Below are 16,747 nucleotides of genomic sequence, written 5' to 3' on the forward strand. Positions count from 1 at the left end.
GGTATTCCATGGAATGGTGTTTGCTCCGATTGAGCTTTAAAGAGCGAGTTTTCTCAGGGAAAGTTCTGAAGCAAAAAATAAAAAAGGGGGTGCTTGAACAAAGAGCTTTAAATCATGGACTGTGCCTGGAAAGAGCAAAGGAAATGTAAGTGTGCGTGAGGCCATAATTAATACGATGTTTGGGGACCTCGTCTGAGCTTCGGTGTGATGATTCTGAGAGCATCATAAACAAAATGTCAAGGTTCACGGGGAAAACCTGAAAGTTTTATCTATAGATCTGAGCATAGCTGTCAACTTTTCCCTTTTCTTGCGAGGAATCCTATTCAGAATAAGGGAATTTCCCTTTAAAAAAGGGAAATGTTGACAGCTATGAATCTGAGAGTTGCTTTCATGTATCTCTTGTTCATATGTTCCCCACCCCTTAAATTAAGTGTGGACCTGGTTGATATATCCTATTCTGAGCTTTGGTGTGATGATTCTGAGAGCATTATCAACAAAATATCAAGGTTCACGGGGAAAACCTGAAAATTTTATCTATAGATCTGAGCATAACTGTCAACTTTTCCCTTTTCTTGGGAGGAATCCTATTCGGAATATGGGACTTTCCCTTTAAAAAGGGAAACATTGACAGCTATGGATCTGAGAATTGCTTTCATGTATCTCTTGTTCATATGTTCCCCACCCCTTGAATAACAGCATGTCTGACTTCTGTTCTTTTCCTCTTGACTTCCACTTTTTTAATGGGTTCTGTATTCTGAACCCTCCACAATTTTATTTTGACTCAGACTGATGACTTCTAACTATACTTCCACCGTGGTCTAACATTCAAAGTTTTAATAAAACAGTCAGAACCTGTGAATTTGACCAAGCAGAGGGAGGCAGGGGTGGAGAAATTAGCCATATAGGAAGGGATCAAATGGTCGAGCTGCAGGCATTCGTGTCGGATCCGATAACAGGCATAAGGCGTGAGAGAGGCTGCGAGCATGAGCCAATTCCCACAGAAACAAAGGGGAAGTGGGATTTTGCCACTTTCCCTGTGAAAAGTCACGTTTGCTGAGGGAAGTCATGAAACCGAAGCCTCAGATCAGGTTCTCAAACACTTTGCACAAGAAATAAAAGAGAAAGAAATCAGGGATGGTGTTTTATGTCCTGTCATGGACAGTGTGGAATGCGGCCCTTTTTGCTGTTTCAAAGGAATCACAATTAAGAGCTTGTATTATTCACATCAAAGACATGTTTCTTTCCTCTCTGCTTCTCCAAGTCCAACAGCAGGTCTTTCTGCATCCAAGGCCATGCGCCTGATTCCATGTTCTGTCATTTCTGCAAATGTTAGACTTTCCAGCTGTATGGGAGAGGAGCTTAGCCTGGAGAGGCAGCCAGATGTCACTGGCAAAGGAGAAGCTGTGAGGATAGTGCAATTTTTTGTAAAATGAGATGTTCGCAACATCTCCTTCCCTCTTTGACTGTGGTACAGCATCATGCCTTCTGCTCAATTGCCATTTGTAACCAAGCCATCCAGGTGAACGGAGTTGGGCAGTCTAGACTCCATCTTCCGCAGCTGTCCCACTGCCACAGAGGGTGCTGAGTGCGGTGGTTTGGATGAGAGGGCTGCCACAATGAGCTGCTGCCATTCTTTGTTCTCAGGCTCGGATGGCGCTCCAGAGTGCTGCCCGAGTTGATAATTCTCAAAGCCTCATGGCACAGGCTGAAAGCGCATAATGCAGTCATCTTGCTGAAGCTAAGCAGGTCTGGCTGCAGTCAATGGCTGGATAGGAGGCTGCCTGGAAACCCTATGTAAACATTCTAGGAGTTCCGTAGGGGAAAAGCAGAACGCACAAGAAATGAATGAAATAAAGCCAGTCCTGAAGAAAGACACTTAAAGAAGAGTGTTGAGTTCTGTCACGGGCATGTGTATATAGTGTAGCCTAGCAGAAACTATGTGGACGGTTGGCATGGAGCGTTACTATCTAATCCAAACTAGTGTCAGGAGAATGAGTGCAGGATTTGTAGGACGGATGGGAAATCTCATTCTGTGGCTGAGTGGTTTGAAAGAATAGTTCTTCAGCTACTTCCAGCATACATCATCCAGATCACCTGGAGATTATCTGGTGGAGCACAGTTCTTTGTCCACTGTGTTACAGAAGCCTCAACTGCCACTTTCAGTGGTTTTTTTTTAAAAATAAAATTTCGTAATGGGAGCTGGGAGCAGAGAGGGTGTTTATTGGCTTATGGGTTTTTTAAAATCTTTTTTATTTTGTATTTTGTGTTTTATATCGGAATTTTTTGTTTTGAACCACCCTGAGATCTACGGATGAGGGGTGGTATACCAATTAAACAAACAAACAAGAAGTCAAGTTGCTGGTTCCATGCTGAGGAACACTCTTCCAGCAGATATGCTCACTATTAACCTATTCATCTATTTAAATTGTTTCAATTAGCCAGTCATTTTAATGATTTTTTTAAAAGCTACCCCCCCCGGTGTTTCATCTTTTATCATATACTACTGTATATTGTATGCCAACTTGATATTTTTACATAGACTAGTAGATATTAAAAACCTCTATATATAAATACATACATACATACATACATACATACATCAACTATATATACCTGATAGCCACCTGCAGTGGTTAGGTCAAGAACAGCTCAAGGAAGCATTTTAGTGGAATTGCCCACAAAGCTAGTAAGTTGTTTAAAATTGTTTTTAATATTTTTGTTAAAGCTGTAACCCACCCTGGGACCTTAGGGCGAAGGGTGGGTAATAAACAAACAATTATTATTAATAATAATAATAGTCAGCGTGGCGCTTTGGCAGTGCCTGCATGTGCATTGGTGTTGTGCATTGGAGTGAGAGAAACCAATTTCAGATTCAAACATTCCAACTTAATGGACTACAAATGTTGGGTTTTACTTGAAAATTTGGGGCCTTGAATTTCATGTGGCATAAAGAGGGCCTTAAATTTTGAAATCTTGAGATGCGGATTTTATTTCTACTCCTCCACAAGCCATCATGACTGGCCCTGGACACTACAGAATCTCCACTCTGAGAGTGGGAGGGAAAATAAAGGAGATGTTTACTCTTTGAAGTTAATGGAGTGACACAGTGTGTTAATGGGCTATTTACCAACACTGCCTCCTCTGTCTCTTGTTTTACAAGTGAAAATGTTTCATGGCTGTGCTTTGGCATTGGGTTGGCCCAAAAGGGGTGACTCTGGCTCTCCTCCACTTGCCATTCAAGCACAAGTAAACTGAAGGAGGAAGAGGAGTGATTTTTTTTTTTAGAAAGAATGAGTAAGGGAATGCAGGACCCCACTTTTAAATTAGACTTTTTAAAAAAAAAATGCAAATTTTTGTTTTCAAAACTTTCTAAAAGGACCAACAAATTTAGTCCCACTTTCTTAGAAGATTCAAAGTGCAAAGAGAAGTGTGAGAATCAAGAAATACTCTCACACACATAAATATACTTTGAAAAGGAAATATTTTGTGCAGAAAGACAAATTGGACACAGTTATTCATTTCATTTCTGTTGCTGAGCGTGCATGAACTTTGAATAACATCCAGAATGGATATTACATTGAGCATGAGATTTCTTTTTCTTTCTTTCTTTTGCCTGCAGGGCTGGCTCAAGATACTGTGCTGACCAAGGAAAATCAGTAAATGGTTCTCCCTCCCTGCCCAGGTCAAGGTGCTTAGAACCCAAGATCTCTGAGGCAAAATGTGCACTGCTATAGCTCACTGGCAGAGCCCATGCTTTGCATGTAGAAGGTCCCAGGTTCAATCTGGGTCATCCCCAGTGAACAAGATCAAGCAGCAGATGATGGGAAAGACCTCTGCCTGGGACCATGTAGAACTATTGCCAGTCAAAGAAGACAATGCTGGATTTCATGGCCAAATAATCTGATCTAGGGCTTGCCCATACTCCCACTTGTCCAGAGCCTAGAAAGCATGGAGACTAGTGGTTTTCTGCTTGTCCCATGCTTTCAAGGCATGGGCCCAAACGGTTTTGCTTTTGCCCAACGGCTTTCCCCTGGAAAACCTGCTATTTAGCACTAAATAGGAACAAACGGCAATCCACAGAAAATCCAATTGCTGTTTGTTTTGATTTAGCACTGAACCGCGCATTTCCCCAGGGGAAAGCAGCAGGGCCAGGATGAGCCCCAAGTCTAAGGCAGCTTCCAAGGATGAATGTCCCTAAGCTGTCACATCAGGCAAGCAAACTCATCCCCTCCTACCTTCCCCCTTATCCTGCTCATGCTCCCCTTCTAATACAGAAAGTGAATCTCTCCCAGCTGCTCCCAGGTGAACCGGCAGCTCTGAGGATTGATGGGCGTGCTTCGGAAAGTGTATCCTTCCTTTCTTGAAGGCAGATGCTACAAGCAAAAATCCCATTGCAGCCTTTTGGAATACAGAGAAATGGATTGCTGTGAAAATCCATAGGGCTGCACAGCACGTTATCGCAAAGCTGTCCACCTGTGTCTTGCCACAGATGGGAGATTGTAAAACACCATGTGAGAGACTGAAGCATGTTCCCTGTTCGTGGTAATGCCACCTGCTATGGGAAACAAAGAACAGGGGAGTTTGGCGCGTGAGCTCACTAAGAGAATTTAACCTGTATCATAAATTATCCCAATGAGGAGGAGGACTGAAAATGGGGAGGTGTCCCCCCCTTTCACCCACTGAAGTGGAGGGGAGGAGGAGACAAAGGAGAGTATGGGGCAGAGTCAGGGTGTGTGTGTGTCTAAGTATGGAAAATGTTTATTTTGCCTCCCGTTGTTACTGGGCAGCATGAGCTGACCAGATAGGAGGAGAGATCAGTATACCGCATTTTTTCATGTATACGATGGCCCCATGTATAAGACAACCCCTAATTTTTTTTAACACCAAATTAAGTAGTTTAGCTTTTTGGGGGGTGGGGAAGGTCACTTCCGCCAATTGCTCACCTGCCTGCCCACCACTGCCGATTGCTTGCCACAGCCACTGCTGATCACACACCTCACCACAGCCACCAATTTTCTGCCTGCTCGCTGCCACCAACAGCCCACTCACCCACTCACTGCAGCTGCCAATCGCCTGCCCAATTGCCACAGCCACAGCCAATCGCCAGCAGGCCTTGCTACAGCCACCAATCACCCACCCAATCTCCGCTGCCAATCTCCTGCTTGCTGCTGTCATTAATCACACGTCGCCGTCCCCCGCATTCACTATCCGTGTATAAGACGACATCCAATTTTTGCCTAGTTTTTTTTAGCAAAAAGCATCACCTTATACATGGAAAAATACGGTAACTAGAAGGAGTCTGAAGGTTGCAGTTTAACTGTCTTGAGAATCCAAAGATGCTTTACACACCATAAATTTAAAGCAAAAATCCCAGAAATTCTTGTTTGTCCTTCACAAAGCTTTAATTGCCAACATACTTAAAAACTACAATTCCCAGGATTCTTTGGGAAGGTGCTTTAAATGTATGGTGTGTATTTAGCCCTAGACTGTAGGCCAGGGGAGAAAGGCCTTCAGGCACACAGAGCAGTGCTGTATTTGTAAATTGGGAGTAGGGTGGCCACTTATGCACAACCACCACCACCCCAAAGAAGACACAGATTTGGACATAAAACTTGAATATGGTAATTTATATGTATGGATAGAAGTTGGAACATTGTTACTACAATTTACCGTATTTTTCGCCCTATAGGACGCACTTTTTCCCCTCCAAAAATGAAGGGGAAATGTGTGTGCGTCCTATGGGGCGGATGCAGGCTTTCGCTGAAGCCTGGAGAGCGAGAGGCGTCGGTGCGCACCGACGTCTCTCGCTCTCCAGGCTCCAGGAAGCTATCTGCAAGCCTTGCGTGCCCGGGGGAACTCCCCCCGGGCACGCAAGGCTTGCGGGCGGCAGCCTGCAGCGCGGAGCACGGGGCGCCCTTTGGAGGACGCCCCGTGCTTCGCGCAGGTGTCCACAAGCCTTGCGCGCCCGGGGGAACTCCCCCCGGCGCGCAGGGCTTGCGGGTGGCAGCCGGCAGCGCGGAGCACGGGGCGCCCTCCGGAGGACACCCCGTGCTTCGCGCTGGTGTCGGCAAGCCTTGCGCACCCGGGAGATCTCCCCCCGGGAGCGCAAGGCTTGCGGGCGGCAGCCGGCAGCGCGGAGCACGGGGCGCCCTTCGGAGGACACCCCGTGCTCCGCGCTGGTGTCGGCAAGCCTTGCGCACCCAGGGATCTCCCCCCGGGAGCGCACGGCTTGCGGGCGGCAGCCTGCAGCGCGGAGCACGGGGCACCCTCCGGAGGACGCCCCGTGCTTCGCGCAGGTGTTGGCAAGCCTTGGGCACGGGGGGCGTGGGGTGCCCTGAAACAGAGCGCCCCTGGCGCCCGGCAGACATCCGCAGACAGTAGCCTGCCGCCCGACGCGCAGGGCGCCCTGAAGCAGAGCTCCCCTCGCGCCAGGCAGACATCGGCCAGCCCCACAAGCTCTGGTAGGTGCGTCCTATGGGATGGAGCGTCCTATGGACGAAAAATACGGTAAACAGAGATTATACAATGTATCTCACCATAGGTATATAAGGGGCAAGTATTAATTAAGGACTTAAACATCAGGCAATGGCAGGGACAGCATGCACATAAATTACCATAAATCAGGGAAGAATGTGCTTGGTTTCTATGCTTAAAGCAAACCGCCCAAAACATATTAAAGCCCCTTCATTTTGGCTGGAACCTCCTCCTCTTTACCTTCATTTTGGGCAAGTAAGGCTTCATTCCTTGTAAATACTCTTCAAGCACTTCTAGTTTTGTGCCTGTAAGTTTCTTAACTAAGGCAGATTCATAAATGAATCATCACTGTACAGCCAATAAGAACTACAGATTCCCATGGAGAAACTGCCTCTGATAAGCAAGTAACATGGCACTTGCCTCATTCAGGGGTTTTTTTTTGGGGGGGGGTGGGGGGTTCTTTAGAGTGGGGTGCTTGAGAGGGAAGTTGTACAGGTGAAATGTCTTCTTGGAAAAACTCTGCTGCCACCCGGGTGATAACTTTTGCAGAGCATCTTCCAGCTCCTACTTTCTCTTTTTCAGATCTTTGAACCAGACGTGGCAGTCCTTCAAACAGAGGACAGCATCAGTGAGATGGCTGTCCTCTGCTAAGAAGAGCATAGGGCCACCCTAAGGGAGAGATGCTGGAATGAAATTGTCCTTTCTCCCTACGATGGTCATATCCCAGCTGCAGTGTTGATTTTGTTTGCTCTCAGTAAAGGCTTTTCCTTCTGTCCTGCTTCCCATGGCTTCACAGTTGGTACTTATAGTGCCAAAAACACTCTGCTCGGCTAAGCAATGCCTTGGACTGAGTCCAAATCCCCACTGAGCCACAGAGCTCCCTGGGTGGTCCCGGACATGCCTGCCTCTCTTTCGTCAATCACCCCCTCACCCACTTCAACATTCGTGTGATTTGCTGCATCCTCCTCAAGATCAGAGCCCCATCAAACATGCCACAGTATTTGATTTGTTTTTCTCATGGCAAGTTTTCAATGCAGAAAGAAGAATAAAGAGACAAGTATTTACATATCTGTAGGAATAACTGTGCTTTTGTATTTGCAGGTTGCGGAAAAAGATTTCTCCCCGAGTTCAGCTGGACATTTGGGTAAGTATAGTTGAGATTGCGACCTGAAACTTTCAGATTGTGAGTCCAAGCTGGCTGCTGCTGAAAAGGACAGTTGTCATATGCTAATTGTTTGGCTAAAAGCCAAATTATGATTATCCTTTTTTAAAAAAGGAAGGAAGAAAAAGGTTTAAATATGCAACTGAATAAATACAGAAGAAGTCCCTGCTTCTGAAAAAAGAGCTCTTCTGTAAAGATCGGCTTTTGGAATTGCAGAATCCAATTTGGCTTTCTTCCTGGACTTCAGGAAACTCCTTTCACGGCGCTTCACAACACTCTAGCCTTCCAGATTGCTCTGTGGGAAGAAGCCTTCATTACAGATAAGCATTAACTAATTAGATTTGGAGTTGATAATGTAGGTGACCTTTTCAAATGGCTTGCGGTGGCCTTCCCATGCACAAAGCTCTCTCTTAATATTAGCTAGAGTTTATTTACCAATATGTGGAACGTGCCATTGCAATTAAAGTGTTCCACTTTTCATGTTCTGAGGGATGGGGAATGCAGCACTGAGGACCAGCTCATACAAGGTTTCTCTAATGGTGCAGTCCCAACTATCCTTGGGCATACAATTCATTGTGGCCATCATTTCTTTTGCTTTTACCTTTTCTCCTAGGGACAGGTTTCTGCTTGCTTTTTCCTCTTGCCCTTGTTAAGGATCGGAAGTTCTTTCTCAAGTGGTGAGTCTGGGGTATTTTACAGGGAGGGAACTGAACTTTTAAGAATTATAATGATTTTTATAATTAATTTTTGTCTATTTTGTAGGTGGCACAGAACCAAGATACTAATGTTGTTTTATTGTTTTTGGCAAATGCGGGGCTGAAAGGCAAGGTCTTATTGGTTTTTAGCTTATGGGAGAATTGGGATTATTAAGACCTTATTAAACAGCAGAAGAAAAGCATATGGTAAAAGCACATTTGGTTGTTTGTTGTATAGAAGTGACCTGTGTTAATTTGCCCTGAGAGGGCTGTTTGTGGTTGTAGGTTTTATAAGAAATGATATCTGTAAACCTGTCTCCGAGTGACCATTCATTAGGCTGCTTGTTTTTATTTTGTCGTTCTGAAATGTATTACGGTAATCTTTATGGTGTATTAGTCATATATGCAGCCTCCTATTTCTTGAATATTGCAGATCCCAACTTGGTTGTTCCTTAGGTTGCAGTTTTGTGTCGGGCTTGATTTCCTTTTGTTTCTCATTCAAGCTCTAGAATATTCCCACATGGCTTGAGAGTGGGAATATTCCTCCTGGAGGAAAGACAGCAGCAGGCAGTGGTGGCTGGCTCAATGCAACCAATGGGCAACTGCCCCAGCAAGCTCAGTCTGCCTTCAGCCAGGCTCCACCTGCCTTCCTTCGTACTTACAACCTGTCCATGGGGTGGGCTGTCAGCTTCCTCCTTAGTCTCAGGGCTCGTCTACACTTCCTCTTGTTCCATACCTAGAAAGCATGGGTCTGAGTGTTTTTCCCCTTGCCCCACTCTTTTCCCAGGGAAAACCTGCTCTTTAGCTCTAAACCGGAACAGATGGCAATTCACAGAAAGCCTGAATTGCCCTTTGCTCCAACTGAGTGCTAAAGAGTGGCTTTCTCCAAGGATAAGCCCTCAGTGTTATAGCCCTTGTGGGAGGAGGACTGGGAAAATATTATAACTAGTTGACTTTGCCTATCATTGCCTCTGGCTCCACCTACTGTTGACCTCCCTACCTACAGCCTGAAATAGCATTGCTCTGTGGGAAATTAAAATGGCTGCCCCCAATGGGACACTGCTGCCATCAGAAAAACCCACAGCCTTGGATAGGGGCCATTGCCAGTGGGCTGTGCCAGGGTGCTGAGGCACTTGTGGCAGCCAAAGGATGCCAGGTGATGTCATTAATGCTCTAATGAGATGTGGCATTAAAACATTTCATCTTCCTTACCACATTGAAAAAAACTATAAATGCAGTCTGATGAAGCTGTTATTTTGCACAGAGAAACAGAGATGGGGATGCCTAACCCTTTCTAGTCCTGCCTTTTTCTGCTGGAAATTACTCACTCTGCTACTTTTCTACCTGTGGGGTGGTAGAACTTATCCACATTTTTCTCTGCAGGAAAGATACCACCTGAGAGGGGTGGTGGTGATTGTGAGCTAAAAAGATCATAGGCCCTTGCTGCTGACCCTTCAAACTTCCTCTTCCCACAGAATTGCAGTCGTTACAGGCTGCTTTTGGGTTGCTTTTGATGATGTTGTTGTTAAAGGGAAATCACTGGGGGAAATCTACAGGTGATTGATCTTATATAAATCTGGATATCTCCAGGTTGGATTACTTCAATGCACTCTATGTAGGGCTGCCCTTGAAGTCGGCCCAGAAGCTGCAGCTAGTGCGAAATGCAGTGGCTCAACTGCTTAGGGGATCAAGTATCACCACCATGTTATGCCACTGCTGAAAGAATTGCACCACCAAGCTAAGATCAAGGCATTGGTTGTGGTGTACAAAACCATAATCAGCTTGGAACCAGAATAATCTCAGCCTTTATATACCCAATCAATGCATTCCAGAAAAAGGTATCTGCAGGCATCTTTCAGATACCATCTTATCAGGAGATCTGTTCCATATGATGTAGGAATTGGGTCTTTTGTAAGGTGACAGTTCCCTTACAGTGTGTGTGTGTGTGTGTGTGTGTGTGTGTATCTATTGTCTTTTCGGCACCTATGGAATACCTTCATCAACAAGCCTTTTAAGTGGAGATCTTTATTCTGCTCTGTACCTGCATTAGATGTAAAATTAGTTATGTACAAAATTGTTTTTAGCTGTTTTTACAGAGTGAATTGTTATTACTGTTTTTCATATAGAATAGTAATTGTTTCTATTGTCGATGTTTTTATTGCAAAATGGCTTTGAGATATGTCATGGAAAACAGTTCCATCAACTGGATCATATAATTATTATTTTTTAAAGTTACATGCTTTCCACCTGCACACCTGTGCTGTGTTTCCCATAGCCATATCTTCCATTCTACTGGCATTCATGCAGTCACCTTAAAATGCACCTACAATCTTTCTCTCCTCCCCCCCACATGCATGTACTTGCATGTATATTTATATGCATGGACACAGGGACGCACTGGCCATTGGGTGACAGTTCAGGCCATAGAGAGCAGCACCAGATTTTGATTTGTTGGCTTGTCAGTCAATGACTTGAATGTCATGGGCATTAGGACTGGGAGATCAGGGAGAGCTGTGGCTGTCACAGAGCAGCTGTTGACACTCATCTGATGAAGCTGTTAATTTAACTGGAGTTTACTGAATGGCAATTAGGCGGGGCCTCATTACCAGCAACGAGTAGAGCAAAGGCACATTATAAGAACCCAGGGAAGGAGAAGGCAGAACATCAGGGAAATGGTGCCAAAGTGTCATTTAGGATCTGGAGTTATGCATCTGAGCGCCCTCTGATAGGCTGCCCTTCCAAATGCTCACAGCTGGAGTTAGGCATCGCAGGCTGACAGGCCTGCAGGTCTGGAGATGAGAGACTAAAGGAGGGCTCTCAGTGGAGGATGAAAGGAGGGGGGTGAGAGTCTGCTTAAAAGTAGCAGTAAACAGCAGTGTGTGGAAGCAAACACCACATTCCCCGAAAGGAGAAGTGGCATTTCCTCTCCATCACATCCAGGCTGTATGTCGATGATCCCAGGCTTGGGGACGTATTTCAGCCATCTTTGATACAGAAGTCTGAGGATGCATCAGGGCTGGATTAAAGGGCATGGGATCCTTATATTGTGGGGCTGAAAATATTTTCCATGCACTTACCCCTGTGTTCACATTCACTACATCATATCCCGGCCACCCCCTTTATCCTGTCCCATCACTCAAATGTTCCCTAAATGAGAATGACCCAGCAAGCAAAGGTCTGCATGTTGGTACATGACAGAAGAAGTGTACCATTTTGGCCACTGCAGGGCTCACTTACCCTGCTGAAATGAACTAGCCAGCATGCTCTGAGGTTTATTGGAGTTTGTTTGTTTGCAGATGTCAAGGCACAATTTTATAAATTGCAATCAACATAGGTTGATGCAAAAACAACATAAAAGGGCACACCAGAATTATAAAAGAGAATCCGCTTTTGCAAACTGTTTCCCAGGTTTTGCGGCTGCACAAGCTAAAACAAATTTCATGTGCTTGCTAGTTAGCAAATATTTGGAGACTGAGAAAGAACAGCAGTCCTGTCCAAAAATGACACCAACAGATCATTTCAACTTGACACAGAGCCTTCAGTTACACTCAGTGGTGGGACTATATGTTGGGTGGTGGCTGTTGCCCTGCTTGTCATGAGTTATCTGGCCAGCCACTGTTAGAAACTGTATGTTGGAACTAGATGAATGGTCAATCTGAACTAGGAGGGCTCTTGACAGTGGCAAGAACTGTACTTGAAAGAGGCCACAGCTTCTCTCTGGCTCCACTTCTGGCAGCTGCTATCACAGCATAGATTTGGTGTGTATGGCTCTGCCCTTTTTGGGGCAGAAAGTGTGGGATTAATTAACTGATTCTCTACCCCTTTCCACCACACCATTCTGTTGTGAAAGGCACATAAACTAGGAGCAGCTAAGAGCAGACATTAAAATTTCAGAGGAATACAATAGCTGAGGATACTTCTCTCCACTAGCTGAGAAAAAGCAAATGAGGAACATTTGCTTCCCATGAAGCTCTCATCGGAAGGCACCTGGTAAAATTAACATACTAACAAGTTTTGAAATGAACAAACATTTCTTTGCACAGTCCAGCATTGTTCTCTGGAGCTCACTTCCATAGGATGACGTGATGGCCAGCTGTATAACTGGGTTAAGTAAAAGACCAGACAGATTTATGAAGGCGGGAATATCAGTGGCCGTTAATGAATGCCGCAGTTCAACACACTTCTCCATACTTGTCCCGCTAACTCCAGCCTAATGCTACAATCCTATGCAGACTTACTTGGGAGTAAGGAAGGGGGAGAAATGCAATTCAGTTCATATTTAAATGCAAATCCCACTTTCAGGAACAATTTGTGAACCAAGACACTGCCATTCATTGAAATTCACACTCCTCTGAATTTTGCAGTGCAGCTCTCCAGCTAAGAAATGTGTGCAAAAAACACATAAATTTGTAAAACAAGACGCAAAAATAAATTAAGTTACAGAAAATTCATTTGCAAACAAGAATAGGCATAATGGAATGGCATACAAAAACATGTTTATTAGGGAGAAATTCACAATAAAATGCTGGTGTGTGTGTGTGTATGAACTGATGTGGATATTTGAAGAACTTACCTTAAGGTTGGAAAAATTAGAAAATGAGAGAAACATTATTATTATTATTATTATTATTATTATTATTATTATTATTATTTACACACCCTTCACCTGAAGGTCTCTGGGAGCATTAAAACAATTTAAAATACAACACTAAAAACGCTTTTAAAAACATAAAAGGTAAAAGTAAAGGTACCCCTGCCCATACGGGCCAGTCTTGCCAGACTCTAGGGTTGTGCGCTCATCTCACTGTATAGGCCGGGAGCCAGCGCTGTCCGCAGACACTTCCGGGTCACATGGCCAGCGTGACGAAGCTGCATCTGGCGAGCCAGTGCAGCACACGGAACGCTGTTTACCTTCCCGCTGGTAAGCGGTCTCTATTTATCTACTTGCACCCGGAGGTGCTTTCGAACTGCTAGGTTGGCAGGAGCTGGGACCGAACGACGGGAGCTCACCCCGCCGTGGGGATTCGAACCGCCGACCATGCGATCGGCAAGTCCTAGGCACTGAGGTTTTACCCACAGTGCCACCAGCGTCCCCTTTTAAAAACATACCATTACCAAAAAATGCAATCACAAAAAGCAGGGGGAGTTCTGAAAATATACATCTCAGGTGTCAAAGGGTACAGAGAAGTATCTTCTTGGCAGACTCTCAGCAGTAAGGGTTACTATGGGGATCACTTACCAATTAACATGCTTAGATATGTATGTTACCAATTAACATACATACTGGTCAGTAGTATACTTTTTCTTACCGAGGACTTTATATATATATATTTATCATGAACTCTTTGGCTCAGAGATGTTTAATAGTGACTTACAAAGCCGTGAAAATGGCTTTGTATTTTCGTGCAGGGACCTGCATTATATGTTTTCCAAATATTTGACTAACATCTTAGGTCAGATGCAACTAAGTTTTATTCAAAGTGGAACCACCAAAATAAATAAACCTATCTCAAGCATGTTGAATACCACCCCAAATATTCCAGTAGGAAGAAGAGAGGAATTAAGTTTAGCTTTGTTTTCTAATGCAAGCTTACCTGATTTGCATTTCTTCAATCAATATACAAACCAAAATTCAGTGATTCTTCAAAATTCACACTTCTCCAAAGTTTGCAATGACTTCCCCAGTTGACAAATGTGTACAAAAAGTATATATTGGGGAAATGCATATATTTTTTAATAATAGTGAAAACAATATACAAAAATACATTGTATTAGAGAAATTTTCATGCAAGTGTATAACAGGCAGAATTGCATACGAGACTACGCACCTATATTAGGGGAAATGCACACTAAAAAAAGAAGAATTTATGAAGATTTTTCAAACAAAGAATCACAAACTGATATGAAAGTGTGGCAAACTTGACTTAAGACTAGAAAACTGAAAAACAACAACCCGAGAGAAACAGAAATTGACAATTTCATCTTCCAACCAACCATATTTTTTTACCTCTCACCATTGTATCTAATCACCAACATTTCTCTAGCATCTGAAAGGGTGTCTCTTAAATGGTGAACAAATCCTATGAGTTCCAGTCCAGAAATCTGTGATCTAGAGTTACCCTGTTTCCAGACAAAGCCTGCATTGTTGAAAGCTCCAGGCCTAGACTCAGGTCTAGTGAGGGTGTTGTCCCTGTCACGACTACTACAGAGGGGAGATGATGGGTGGGTGCCTGACCTAGGTACTGTCATGTGAAGGAGGCGAATACAGGACAAAAGGCAAGGCCGTGAGTGTGCTGAAGCAAAGGGAAAGCGGCAGTGATGTGCTGGACCTTGCTAGGCTTGGATCCAGATCTGACAAAGAACACATTCGCATTGGCACACACAGCAGTAAGCTTTACCCGGGTGATCCTTGAGCTCTAACTGTTGTTAAGAAGGAGAGGGCAATTATGACAATGACTTTGCCTTGTGAGGAGTGGGTTCATGAGGCTATCAGCACATCCTTTAACCTGGGTGCATGCATAGTTAAGTTTTTTGCAGGGGGCCTTGGTTTTTTGCAGGGGGCCTTATGGCAATTTCACATTTCACTAGCAACCCCAGATACGATTAGCAAGTGGCTGTTGGGAATCCTTTGGCTCAATGGTCAAGGTGCCAGCAGTATCTTTAGCTTGGCAGATTTAGACCTGGCATGCCAGGTAGCATTTTCTGGCATCTGATTTGACTTGAGCATATCAGTAACTAGATTAATTCTTGGCATTTACATACCACTGTAATGGGTCTCCACATCCATTCCAGCATCAAAAGTGCTAGAAAACCACTCAGCTCTATACAATGTTCACTATGCAAAGTTCAGCAGAACCGGTGAATCTCAGCTTAAATTCCCTCAGTTTCTTTATACTTCCTGCTGCAATATTGAGTGATCCAGCAACACAAGGAATTACGGGTAGGGGTAGGGAGGCAATGGGGATCCAGTTCAGAAAGTTCATTCATACAATGACCAAATGCTTCTGGTAATTGAGCAAGACACACACACACAAACAAACAAACAAACACACGCAGAGCCAGACAGTGGTCTCACACAATTCCACTTCCTTTAATGGTGCTTGTGCTAGAGCACTTCCCAGTGGATTGTTACCCTTTATCCTTTAGATCCAGAAGGCAATTCAAAGAATCAGTCAAGGAAAGGGAAGCGAGACTGAAATCCTGTGTGTGTCTGAATCGATGCAGCCCCTGAAAGCCAAAGAATCCCCAGTAGGACTCGGCCGGCTATTGTCCCAGCTCCCCCTCGCACCAATTAGCTTAATTCATTTTTCCTCTTGCCTGTTCTGAGCCGGAGAAGGGGGAGGGAGGGTTTAAATAAAAGGATGAGAATAGTCCCTACTTGACCTCTCTTTTCCCCTAGGAGTTGGCAGGGGAGAGGAAAGGAAGCCGTGAATAAAAAGGAACTCGTGTTTACAGGAGTGATTCTCCCATTAATGGCAGCATATGTTTGCATTTATTTAAACCTGCGGGGGAAGTGTGTGCGCCTGTGTGTATGTGTGTGCGTGTGCTGGGTGAGGGGGGGCGGTGGGGGGAGAATAGCAGCCGCAGCAGCCGCAGCAGCAATATTGCACACAGCATGCCAGGTGCTTGCTGTCAGCCTAAACAAAAAGGGGATGTCAGCATTCTGTGTGCTGGGAGGCAAGGGAAGGGGAGCTGGCAGATTCCTGTCATCGTTGCCTTCTGCCTTAATGCTCAAAATCTTGTCTTCCTACACAGAGACCAGATCAGACCAGACTGGCCTGGGGGCCAGCAAGCCCACTGCCCTGGCTCCCAGAGAAGCTCCAGCACCTGGTCTTTCAGAAGGAGCCACGCTACCAGGATCCATCCAGCACAAAAGCACCCATCCTTGCCACAGCAGCTGGGGCTGCCATAAACATGCCGTGCCATTTCAGCCACTGCAAACACACCTTTGGCCACTGTGGACACAGCCAAGGTGTGTGGAATGAATGACAGGCCAAACGCTCATTCCCCATATCTGCCCTTAAGCAATATATGCAGTTGAAAGATTTTTCTCACCTTGGTCCCTATGTAGATAAAGAAAGGAAACATGAGGACACAACTTTATCCTTAGTGGGGCCACTATGCCTCATGGGAAGACGGAAAATAAACCTGTGCAATTTTCAAATGTACATTCATGTGATAATGCAGATACAAAGCTGCTCGGCACTAGATTGGTCTGGTTAAAAAAGAGAACAGGGTTCTTGAACGGTTAGGAGTAGCCAACACAGTGCCCCGGAGATTCTGTTGGACTTAAAATTTCAATAACTCCCCACCCATTGGTGGTGATGGGCATCAGGGTCCAAAGACCTCTGGAGGACCCCACATTGACTATCTCTGCTTGACACAATTGCTAGGCAAGTTACACCTGCTGAAATGC

The 16,747-nt window shown here is 44.8% G+C and overlaps 1 long non-coding RNA gene across 1 annotated transcript; it reads left to right on the forward strand.

Moving 5' to 3' along the window:
- The first annotated feature begins 7,574 nt into the window (after positions 1-7,574).
- LOC307216871 lies at positions 7,575-16,357 on the forward strand. The gene is made up of 3 exons (XR_013839357.1): positions 7,575-7,618; positions 8,250-8,313; positions 16,087-16,357. It is a non-coding gene; the product is annotated as an uncharacterized lncRNA (long non-coding RNA).
- The last annotated feature ends 390 nt before the right edge of the window (positions 16,358-16,747 follow it).

Source organism: Podarcis cretensis, assembly GCF_951804945.1.
Source record: "Podarcis cretensis genome assembly, chromosome: 5".
NCBI lineage: Eukaryota > Metazoa > Chordata > Lepidosauria > Squamata > Lacertidae > Podarcis > Podarcis cretensis.